The following is a 13124-nucleotide window of genomic DNA, read 5'->3' as shown; positions in this document are numbered from 1 at the left end:
CTTCGAAACGAAGACGAGATTTTCCTGCCTACAGAAAGTCAGCCACGCGAGAGCCCCATCATAGAAAACTACGACACCTGCGAACCAAGCTTGGAACAAGAAAACACGCACGAAGCAGAGCAACCCCCAGGCAATGAAACCGAGCAGACTCCGGAACGCCCTAGCAACGAGGACACGAAACCTCCCGAACGTGGAACGGGAAAAGCATCCGATCCGGAAACCATTTCTGACCAACCAGAACCACGACGTTCCTCCCGAGTAAGGCAACCCCCCACATACCTAAAAGACTATGTTACCTACCGCAACGTTCCGTCTAGGAGGGGAGGGGTGTTAGATATTAGCATATATCCTGGCAAGTCTCCCCTCTGGTCCGCTGCTACAGCGGGAAACAGGTATCGTTCTGATTGGTCGAGGGGCGTACCCGATCCCTATAAAAGGGGAACCCTCCGACCACAGAGTAAGCTGGATCACTACTACTACTAATAAAGAGCTGTTAAGTCACTTCGTGTCCGCAGTCTGTCTCTCGTTGCCCAGATCTAACACAGACACACACACGTGTGTGTGTGTATGTGTGTACATATATATGTATTGATGTAAAAAATATCCCGATAAAAAACAAAGAGAAATCACAAGCAACCACAAGCAATAAATCTTACTTTAAGATCAGAGGTTTATTGTTTCATGAGCAATTTGGAACATGAATAGCCAACATAGCAATGCAATTGCACAACAAAACTTACATTTTAAATCCATTGCAAATAGCAAGTCTTACAAGGATTGCTATCTGGCAAAGGACATCATTCCCATCTCAAGCCACATTACTTGTACCTTCTTTTTTTACTGATCTATGCATTCCATAGTTTCACTTCCTTGTTCTTTCTTACTTTCTTACTGACTGTCACTAACCATCACAGCAAACACCCATGTACATTTGAAGTTCTCAGACACTTGTTTCTTTTCAGTTCCTCATTTCCCACCATCTCATTCTTCCTCCTCTCAATATATATCCATACAAGGACAAACTTTGCAGAAAAAGCAGCACAAAAGTCAGACACCATTCAGCACGTTTGAAATATATCTGGTACATTTTACACTTATGTTAGTTTAAAACTTTGGTTCAGTGAGGCCTGCAAGCTCATTCCTAGGCCTATTACCTGCAACTTTCCAATGGATTTTTTTCTCCCCTCGCAGCATGTATGTATGTATGTATGTTATTTAGGAAATACAATTGTGATCCAAAACTCTGAATTATCTAATCTGTCCATGGCTGAGGGACTGAGAGAGACAAGAGTTGGAGACAAAAGAGAGCGGGAGGGAGGGTATGGGGAGAGAGAGAGTTAAATCCATGAAATGAAGAAAAGTAAGATGATGACAGACTTAAGACTATTAGTCTAACCAATAGGAGGCATATTACAAATAAATATGCTAATTAAGCATTCCGAGACAAAGAAAAGGATGAAGCTGCAATGAAAGCCCTGTGATCCATAGGCTGGTCCCTGGAAAGCTGAAACTTCTCCAGTCCTCATTCTTTGGTCTCTCCTCTCCCATCCACTCCTGTTGCCTCTTGCTTCATCTCCCTTTTGACCTTCCTCAAAGCCTCCAAATCCTTCCAAGCACATCCCATCCCTCCAGTCATTTGCCCACCATGCAAAGCTGTAGCTTTTCAAACCTGATGATGTTTTTATCTGTTTATTCAAGTCAAAGGGGTGGGATTTCTTATTTTCTCTAAGAAAAGAATCTGAGATAAGAATCTGGTATATCTACGGAATGTACCAGACTCTTACTCCTACTTTATGGCCCTTCCATTATTGCACTCATAAACCTTCTCTACTAGGGCAGACATGAAAGTAGACTGATTCTCACAGAAAGCTTTCATCCCCCTCCAAAAACGTTTTGGACTTTTGGGTTGTTTTCAGCTTGGTAGGAGCCATCTTTATTAAAGGAACAAAAATGTTCACTGGAATCACTGTCTTCATTTAATGTCAGCCTTATCTGCTGTCGGTGAGATCAGCACATATTATGTTAATTTGACTGGTTAGATACCTCATCAGGGTGGAAGCCATACAGATTCCCCACTCACCCCCAATCTGAGCATCGGTCTCTGGTCTATGGCTGTAATAAACCGAATTGAATTGAATCGAATCTGAGCTTCATGACGTCCCAAAGGCACCGAAAACTTGGCTGTTCTACTAGGCCTTGAGGTTGGGTGGCTAGTGTGCCTCTGTAAGATTTTGCGATTCTTTTTTTCCTTTTCTGGATGCATGTCATATCCCTCGCTAGTTTTTTTGGTCTGGCTTTTTGATCATGTAAATTGCCCAGAGTTCCGTTCTCTACATTTAAGTAAAGAAAGAAACAAATAAATAAAATTATGGTGAATAGCTGGGGGTCTGTGCAGGATATGATCGCAAAAATCAAGATGGCGCTCTGTCTATTTGTATTGCGCATAAATCTCAATTGATACTAATTATTCTGTAAGGTTATGAAGGTGAAAGATAAGACAATAAAATATTAATTGACTATTTACTAAGGGGGCGGGGGGCAGATAGTCTGTGGTTGGCAGGCAAGAAATAAAAGCACACACACACACCAAAGACTGAGAGGCCTTTAAATAGGAAGCAGAGTAAGCAAATGGCAAAAAGTCATAATTGCAATATTTACAAAAGCTATTTTAATAGAGCCTTCCTAAAACAAAAACAAAAAACTGGGGATTAAAATTATCATCGTTTAGGAGCTGTATCAGAGAATGGGACAATAGGATTTTCAAACCAGCAGACCCAAGCTCCCCATGCTATATATCTGAAATATCTATAGATTTCCTCATTTTGGTTTATGAAAGAGTCATTCTTGAGACTCACTAAAGGATAACGTTACTGCTGACTTGGTCTCCCTAAATGGGGGCTCAGCTTCTTGAGTTCATAAGCCAAGCCGGGTCAGGCCAGGTTAGTAGTTGGATGAGATTCTCTCAGGAAGACCTTGATCTTAGACTGGGAAGTTGAGGGGGAAATGCATGTCCATGTCCATGAGGTCACGAGATATTAAGTTCAGCTTGAAGGAGACCTAACTTTAACTGCCAGACTGAGGCAAATAAAACATAAATCTATAATTTATAAAGCTGTTTCAATTTATAAAAGGGTAAAAGCTTTATGAGTCTAGTTTAAATTACTGGTCATATAAAGACTTCTACTTTAGCTAATATTGTTCGAAGAGTGCCAGACATTTGAAAACTGAATAACTATTAAGAAAAGATGCTGTACATTTTAATAAGCATTTATTCTTTATGAAACCCAAATAATTCTGAGGAGAGACTAATGGATGGAAGCAGAAATGACTCTAGTTCACAGTTGTGTCTCTTGTCCCCCCCGTCGTCCCCCACACACATGAAGCTTTGTTCCTGGCATGTTTTGTGAGATGAAAAATGTAATTCATCCCTTGACAGTAACTAATTATTACTGATTACTGAAGAATAAGTCAACAAAGATATTTTTTTCTGTTTACATTCTTAGCAGAGTGTATCCTAACCATCTGTACTTCCAAATCCCTTTCCCCATGGGATAAATTCTTCACATTGTTCACTGAAAATAGGCAGGCAAATATGCCAGGTTCATTAGATGCTTAGTTGAAACACTACGGACAAAGCATGTAAATGAGATTTACCTAATAAAACATACAATAATATCCAGGAAAGAAATTTATCCTCGACGATAATTTTCAATATACATTGTGATCCTCTGTAGGAAGATCTCAATTGAAGCAGTTCCTTGGCACCTACTAGGGAAGGTCATTTTTTTACAAAAACCAATTAATTCATTCCAAATCTATGCAATACAATATGTTTGTCACATCCTTTTGTTGTGACTTGTTGACTCAATGCCCCTTATAAGCTTTCTATCTGATTCTCTATGGAAGCGAAAGTTGGACTTTGAAGAAGCAGACTAGAAAAAAGTATTGATGCTTCTGAACTGTTGGAGAAGACTTTTGAGAATTCCCTGGAAATCCATGAAAACATACAAATAAAACACTGACTAAAACAAAACAAACCAGGTTCCTCCCTTGAGGTACAAATGACTAAGTTCAAATTATACTACTTTGGATATGTCATGTGGAGATCTTGCTCTTTAGAGATATTCACAATGCTAAGAAAGGACAAAAAAGAAAAAAAGGAGAAAAGAATGGCCACCCATAAAGTGGATGGAGTCAAGTGGTAATGGGTGCACCATTGAAAGACTTAAAGAACCAGGTTGAAGACGGGTCCTGCTGAGAAAAATCTATCTGTTTGATCACTTAAGAGTCAATATGGACCTGATAGCAGATAATCAGTGGAAGCTTTCATGCAAAGTTGGGTCTAAATTTGAGGTGTCCTGTTCAATATATTGACTGAGCTCTCCTGAAAAATGCAAGCTTCCAACCTGGAATCTTTCTGGATTCATAGCTTAGCTAGAAGAACAGGTAGAAGCTGTGACCAGGATGTCCTTCACATGGCATCAGCTAGTATATCAATCATGGCCGCTTCTAGAACAGGAGCCACTGAAGGCAGTTGTTCATAGTCTTGTCATCTCTTGACTGAAAGTATAATTTGCTACACATGACACGTTCTATGAACATTATCCAGAAGCTTCAGTTTGTGCAAAATGTGAGTATCCCTGGGGTAACAGGTCAGACCCAGTATGGGCATTGTTATGCTGTCATTTTATGACCTGGGTGGCTATCAGTTTATTTCCAATTTCAATTCAAGATCCCGATTATTGCCTATATCTTGGCTATATAGCTGGACAGCTGGATATTTTCAGGATTATCTATTCTTGTTGAATATGTACTCCTTTGGGGATAACTCTAATGCAGTATGTGGAAGTACATTCAAGGCTGGGGGATCCCTTAGCCCCCATAATACTTCTTTCGTAATATTTTTCCCTACTGCCAATATTTCCCCCTTAACAGTAATGATAGACTTTAGGTAAAGGTAAATCTTCCCCTGGCACATATGTGCTAGTTGTTCCTGACTCTAGGGAGCGGTGCTCATCTCCGTTTCAAAGCCGAAGAGCCAGCACTGTCCAAAGATGTCTCTGTGGTCATGTGGCCAGCATAACTAAATGCAAAGGTGCACGGAGCGCTGTTACCTTCCCACCAAAGTGGTCCCTATTTTTCTACTTGCATTTTTTATGTGCTTTCGAACTGCTAGGTTGGCAGAAGCTGGGACAAGTAACGGGAGCACACTCCGTTATGCAGCGCTAGGTATTCGAACCGCCGAACTGCTGACCTTTTGATCGACAAGCCCAGAATCTTAGCCACTGAGCCACCGCATCCCTTAAATGATAGACTTTACAACCACATTTAAAACAGAGCCACAGAGCTATTTTGATATGAAAGAAGGGATTTCTAAGGATTAAAATGCTGGCATTTAAAACCAATGTCTTAAGTACATGCCATCTGGATTTATTTATTTATTTTTCATTTTGCAAATTAAAAAAAAAAAAATCTAAACACAACCTTAGGCACAAATAAGGTCATTGGACTATCACTGCCCTTGTCCTTTGTCAGCATTGTGAACGTCTGAGGACTGTCGCACAACAATCTGCTTTAGCTGAGCCACCAATTCCTTGCCTAGGGACCCGAGGTTCTTCGGAAGCTTCCTTCATCCAAATCTGGCTCTGTTTCTTTTTTATCAACTGGTAGTATCTTTCCAAGTTTTTGACTTTCTAATCCCATCTCGAATGACAAAGACAAGCTCTCCTGTGGAGATTTCCCCCAAAAAAGAACGCAACATTTCTACCAACATTACTTAGTTTATAACATCTTAAAACCAAGCTTTAATCTGATAAATTATCATCCGCGTCTTCAAAAAGATGAATATCAGGGAATTACTATAGACAGGTGATTGTATTTAGTTTAGATAGAGAAATGAAAATAGGAATTCAGTTACAGCCCAGTAGGGGTTTTCCTCCTCTAGACTGAAATAAGGAACATTTCAAGAAAATCCTGGCCTCCCTGTTAGCTTGTCTTCTGTATTTGACAGGTTCTCACAAGACAGAAAGAGGTGGGAAAGAATGTGCATAGCTCCTCCTCCTTCAAGGTCTTCTTTAATTTAATAGATCAATACAAGAAAGAAAGAAAAATCAGTCAGGATTTTGTAATTATTATTTTTGCAGTAGCCAAATAGGAAATCAGCACGTTAAAGAGTAGCATATATCAAAACATGCTATCAATCAGGGGGAGTTTCCAAATAAATACTGTATATTAAAAGATTGCTGAAGCAGTGAGATTCAGATGAATGCTAAACACCCTTCTCTGTGTGTGTCTGGGTTTGTATGCATGTGCATACTGTATATTATCCATAGGTATACATGTGCATATCCTCACCCGTGATCCCAAAAGAGGAGCTGTTTGACATAACGCATAACAATAGTTACACAGAGCGCAATTAACAATGTGTCAGAGGAACTGGGCACAAAAATAAATTAGCATCTGGGTGTTGTTGTTTTTTGACACGTATTTTGCGTTTGCTAAAAAAATATTAACAAAACGCAAAAGCTAAGTCAGAAAGAAAGAGCATTTCTGCAGCAGAGCTTCCGCGCGCATAGAAGCAAAGAAAATGATGAGTCCCAGGGCTTCTCGGTACAATATGTACATGCAATAAAAAGACAACAAGCTCACCCTCCTGACATACTTTCTTTTGTGCAGCATTTTGCTTGACTGCTCTCTCCATTAACATTAGTACAGTTGAGGGTTTGATCTGGTGGTCTAATGCTGTCTGGATGCAGAGTATGCATGTTGTATTACAGGACTCATCTTCGTGAGGAAGATCTGGTTTCTACATCCTTTAAACAAATGCACCTATGTCTCACAGAAAAGTGTGCGTGTGTGCTTTGTGTCTATATTTTTTCATTCATCTCTATGCATTTTCTACCTTTGCCCACTCGAGTCAAGTTGAAGCTTGGTCGAAATCCTGCTAAATCAGTGAGAAAAACCAGATACATATTCAAAACATTTGCACTTAAATCTGATAGGATTTTAAAGTGTTTCGCTTTGAGCTATGCCCAAGGAAGGGTGACTGGATTGTTCTGCGTGGATGCAAATGATATGCATGCTCAGCACAGTAACTGAAGTACTAGGATCCTTCTTGTGCATATGAAAGGCAGAGAAATATCAACATATCTATATGTGTTTACTGTGCTACACAGACACTAATTTACCTTTAATATGATTTGAAAACCCAATCACGCTAGTCAGGTGAAAATTGTGGCATCTTCCATTTACCTGCACATAAGAAAAACATGTGCCGTAACATTAGATGGTATTTTTATTTATTTATTCATTCATCACACGTTTAAGGTATGCCTATTATACCAGAATATGCCAGAATATGGGTTGGGTAACAATATGGATTTTTACCTGAAAATATAAAAAGGTATGATATATTTTAATCATGCAGTATTAGGAATGTGCTGAGAAAAAATGCCCCTTATGTGAAAGGGTTGTTTTTTTTTATTGCTGTAATCCTCTTTCTCCTCCACTCTCAAATATAAGGCACCACCTAGTGAGTTAAATTTCTCTGAGTCGGTTTACAAAAGGTTCTCTTCTTGTTGTTCAGAAAATCTAACTCCATCTACTCTTAAGATTAGGAAACCAGAAGAAAAAAGCAACATTTTTTTTCCCATTAGGATTCTGCGTGAAAGAAAGACAGAGTAATTTCTATGGAGCAAATTCCACTCCCTCCCTCCTTCTCCCTTCTTCCTGGCAAGGTCATGATAGGATGCAGATATTTGGAGATCAAATTATTTAGAAATATGACCGTGTCATCAAAATAAAACATGTTGAAATGCACAGCCAGCTCACAAACCAGATTGCATGTGAAAATTGGATAATACTTGGCTGGAGACCTGACAAGTCAGTGAAATTCTAAACTCCAGGGGATTGTTCCATTTTATTCGCCTTGAAATATAAATCTATCTCAACATGATATTTAAAGCTGTGCACTGTGTGAATTCCCCAGTGACTGAATTTCTTCCCTGAGTTTATGAGTCAGCCACCCACCATCTGCTTCTTGACCACCAGGTGGCATCCTCCAGAAATGGACATCTGTCCATTGTCTCTCTTCGGAAGTCTTCATAGAAAGGTAAATATTGTATTGTTTGTTTGTTTGTTTGCATGCATGCGTGCTTGTTTATTGGATCGTTATCCTGTCTTTATTACTTTACAAGCAACTTAAGGTGGTAAATATATAATACTGCACGCAGATTCCTCCTTTCATCAGAGAACTTAACACAAAGATGTTAGTAGAAAAGAAAAAGAAAGCTTCCAGCTATTCTGGCACAATACACTGGGAATTGCTATCCTGTTTCCCTGAAAATAAGACCTCCCCGGATAATAAGCCCAATCAGGCTTTTGAGCACATGCACTAAAATAAGACCTCCCCTGAAAATATTGCAACACAGCAGCAGGCATGAGGTCACCACACTCACCTCCTCCTGCACCTCAAAAATAATAAGAACTCAACGAAAATAAGGCCAAGTGCTTATTTCAGGGGTCAAAAGAAAATAAGACCCTGTCTTATTTTGGGGGAAACATGGTACTGATAAATTTAGCAGAGTACCCTTTTCTTGTTTTTACAAAACTGACAATAAAATTGTTGTTCCTGTCAGAAATAGCATTATATCAGATATGTAGATACACACACACACACACATACACACACCATAGAAAGTGTATCCTCTTTCATTGATAAACATCTCTCACTGTCCTCAAGCAGTGCCAGTCTCGTGTGACGGCTTAGGTTATTAATAGCTATACAGGCCTGTACTTATTTCTTCAAGTATTATCACTAATTTTCCCTTCATTTTCTTCCTAATATTTTTTCAATATAAAATAGTTTTCCCCTGTATTGTTCTGAAGTTTATGAGCTAGAGTGGGAAAGTGAAAGGCCCAGGAAGGGCTCCAAATCCAAGGGTGGCATTTTGGGCTGCATTTAAATTTCAGTTCTGCTGTTTAGATGAAGACCATGGCCAAGTTTTTTCCTTTTGAATATATCTTCCATTTGCCAAAAGAAAACCAAGCAAAAGAGACAACGCTCAGCTGCTCTGCACAGAATAAAGATGGGCTACTAGATCAAGTCTGTTCTTCCCCTTTTTGGAATAGCAGATAAATCCAGGTGGCTTCGGGAGTAATTTTTCTTTCCACATCTGCCTGAAGAATGGTCATCTTTATTTGAAGAGAATTGTTGGGAAACAATTAGAAAGCCCCCTTCCTGCACAAATTGATTTCAGATCCTTGGCTTCTTAACTCCCAAATTGTTTATATTAAGACATTTATGAAAGCTGTAGCTGTATTTGACCATTGCCTCAAAACCAAAACAAGACAAGACAACAGAACTTCATAACATCTTAAAAGGCAAAACATCACAATGTGGTTTTAAATTAAAGGAAAGATGAAGGATTTTGGCACATTGGGGGGGGGGAGCACCCTCTCCCTGCTAACAAAACAGCATGCTAAATATTGTGCACATTTTGGCTTGCAGAAGTCCTTATAGCCACCATTTTACCTTCAACCAGAAAATGATTAAATGGTGGTGAAGAAATAATAGAACCACGCTTTTCATCCAAAACTGCAAGAGACTATTCAGAATGCAGTTGGTGCAGTTACTGCAGAATTGCAGAAGTGGTTTTCCCCTGCCTTTTTCTAAGGACTGAGAGATTGAGCATTCACAGGCTCCTGATGTCTAACTTGATGCCTTTACCACAACATCAGACTGACTCCACATCTTGCTATGAAATAGGAGCGAGAGAGAAGAGAGAGAGAAACACACACACACATTCACACGCACACGCACAGAGAGAGAGAGAGAGAGAGAGAGAGAGGATTCAGCAGTGGAAGAGCAATGTACCATACTTTCTAGCCATTAATCTTGAAACCAAGAGGAAAAGTGTGCCTATTCAGCTGTATACAAATGTTTGCCATGAGAACCACAACAATGGGATTATGCTATATTTCTAAAGCACAAAATCTTGAAAGAGGTAGAGTTGTCCTTCCTTCCTTCCTTCCTTCCTTCCTTCCTTCCTTCCTTCCTTCCTTCCTTCCTTCCTTCCTTCCTTCCTTCTAGGTCCCTATCTTCCTCCACATATGTGTTACTGTCAGCTATACACATTGTACAAAATGGACATTTTGAGGAACGTTGCACTCAGCTATTTAGAAAACCCCAAGAAGCACATTTTCGATGGGATGGCCCACACACATTTTAAAGCTAGCTAGTCATTTAGAGAGTATTGTTTCTCTCAAACTAAGTACCACAAAAACCTATTAATAATGGTGAAAACAAGAAATTCACTTTCCATACTGAATTAGTTGTTATCCAGATTAACAAAGGTGCTATAGCTTCTGAGTTAAATAGGTTACAGGATTCTAATGCAACTTGGTGACAAGAAAAAAAAAAGAATCATTTGGAGAAAACTGGAAAAACAATTGATGATGGAATTTTATTACCAATTTAAGCTAAGTACTGTATAAGACGGTTCAAAAAAAAACCCACCACCCTAAAATCTGGAAACAAACGCTTGGGTTCAAATATTACTGAACAAAACAAATGATACCTTGTCCTTTCAAGTAAAATTTTCCAGGATATCAAACTAGAAGCAACTGAGCAGTTAGCAAAGAAAAAAATGTATGAAATGTGATGAACTCCAAATAGCGATCAATTTAATTGCTGAAGGAATTTTATCAGATGTAACATTGTTGATTTTGCAAAAGAAACAAATGAAAGCCCCCAAGCTTACTGCATTTTGCTCAGATCTTCCTATATACCACAAGCCCACCTCCATGATTCCAGACTCTTGGTTAAAACTTCAATCATTGGAAAATACCCAGTCTAAAGACTGAGACATTTGATGAATGATTAGGCAATATTCATGTTATATAGCACAATCCTGCATCTACTTATTTTACTGACTTCAAGGGGACAGAAGTGTTTCCACTGAAATCAAGGGTTTTGTTGACGCCAATGAATTGCTTTTTGTTATCTTGGTTTAGCATAGTGTGTTTTTAAAGCAACCTCAGTCAGGTTTCTGTGCTGCAAAAGAGATGTAGGTATAAAAGGGAATTCAGTGTCTTGACATTGAAAACTGTTTGAGACATTCTATTGCCTCTTGACCAAAACGACAAGACTTTGTGCAACTGATTTATCCAGGAATCTCAGCAAGAAATTAATGTGGTGTCAGCAGCATCTTAAAACTGATTGCAAAAATTGGAGTGATTAAAAACTACAAAGATTAGGATTTATGTTTTTAAAATATGCCATATTCTACCCAGGCTTTTAAATTTAAATCACTGTCCTTCCATGTTAGATGGGAGAGAGAGAAAAGAAAGTATTAAAAAGTGACAGCCTTTCATCCAGGGGTGTGGATTTTATAAGAAAAGACAAGAGGAAACTATAAACATAGTAACACCATTAAAATAATTTTCTGATGCACCCTCTCTTTCAGTGTGCAAAGACTACATTGCCCAGACCAGAAAGGAAGCTGTTGTATCATTAAAAACCCAGGAGCCTCAAACAGCAGCTCTTTTGTAAAGCAACCCCTCCTTCCTCTTTGGATTGGCATATCTCATAAATCTTTGTTTTAAACTCTGCTCAAGCCATTGGCTGACTCTACCTCTTGCGTTAATGGCTGGAAACTGTTGTGCATCAGGTTCAAAGGGAACAGAGAACATCTCTGAAAACAACTCCTGGCAAAGGAGGCAATTATAACTGACAGCCAGATGCCTCCTCTGTCTGGCCCAACCAGTTTACCAAGAGCTTGTAAATGGTTCTTAAGGCCACGGGATCTAAACAGTGTGTCTGGCTGACTGACAGCTAAAGTAAACAACAATGCTACAAATCACTAATACAAAACAGGAGATTTGCTTGGGACTGATAACAAGATTTTAAACATGGAAGTCAACCCTCCCGGCCTCACCAGGTGCCACCTACAGCTGCCTTCCTTTCTTTTGCTTTTTTAAAAAAGTATCCCAGAAAGGAACAGTTCAGAAGGATTAAGGGCATAGTCTTTTCTTATGTTGTTCCCTGAAGAGGACGTCCTGAGGCAGCCAAATTTGATGAATCCCATCTTGGGATCACATAGTTCGTGAAGTTGCTTTATTTTCATTGCATTGTTCACAGTCTTTCTCTCTTATAAAATACTCCAGCTGTCTGGAATGACTAATTGATCATTGTAATTTTGTGTAGGGTAAGTGTTCCCACAGAATCCTAAATGGTCTCCCAACCTGGCAACTTCCTAGTTTCTTAGACGTCATCTATTTTAGAATTTAGAATAGAGTAGAGTAGAGTAGAGTAGAGTAGAGTGGAGTGGAGTGGAGTGGAGTGGAGTGGAGTAGAATAGAATAGAATAGAATAGAATAGAATAGAATAGAATAGAATAGAATAGAATAGAATAGAACTGGAGCTATATGGGACCTTGGTGATCTTCTAGTCCAGCTCAAGCAGGAGAACCTACAGTATACAATCTCAGATTGTATCTGAGCCTATGATTTCTGAAGGCAAGCTATTCCACTGACTAATTGTCCTCACTGTTAGGAAATTTCTCCTTAATTTCAGGTTGCTTCTCTCCTTGATTAGTTTCCAATTCTTGTTTCTTGTCCTGCCCTCTGGTGCTTTGGAGAATAATTTGACACCCTCCCCCTCTTCTTTGTGGCAGCCCCTCAAATACTGAAATACCGCTATCATGTCACCCCTAATTCTTCTTTTCTTTAGACTAGCCAAATCTTCCCTGATTCCATCAACGGCTGTGCTGACTGGGGATTATAGTATGTGAAGTGCAACACAGTGCAGTTAGGACAACAGTCTAAGGTCTTACCACCAAGGAAGCCTCCAGGGTCAGAGCCAGACTTTTAAAAACGCAACAAGAGCAGAAGCCTTGCTACTCCTTAGGAAAGAAAGGGCCCCCAAAATGTGCTCTGGAAAAGGAAAGTATGCGAAAGAGAGAATGTCAGGAAGGAGAAACTGGAAACAGGAGAATCAAAAGTGGGAGCAGAGACTGTATTCATTCTCCTCTCCCTTTTTATCTAGTAATCTCTTCATCCTGGCAATTCAGTTAAAACTTCCTCACAGCTAGATTGCCACACATTCCCCAGACCCTGAGTTGGCT

The sequence above is a fragment of the Natrix helvetica genome (genome assembly GCF_964273705.1).
Source record: "Natrix helvetica genome assembly, chromosome: 1".
In the NCBI taxonomy this organism is placed as follows: Eukaryota; Metazoa; Chordata; class Lepidosauria; order Squamata; family Natricidae; genus Natrix; species Natrix helvetica.
This window is presented reverse-complemented; position numbering follows the sequence as displayed.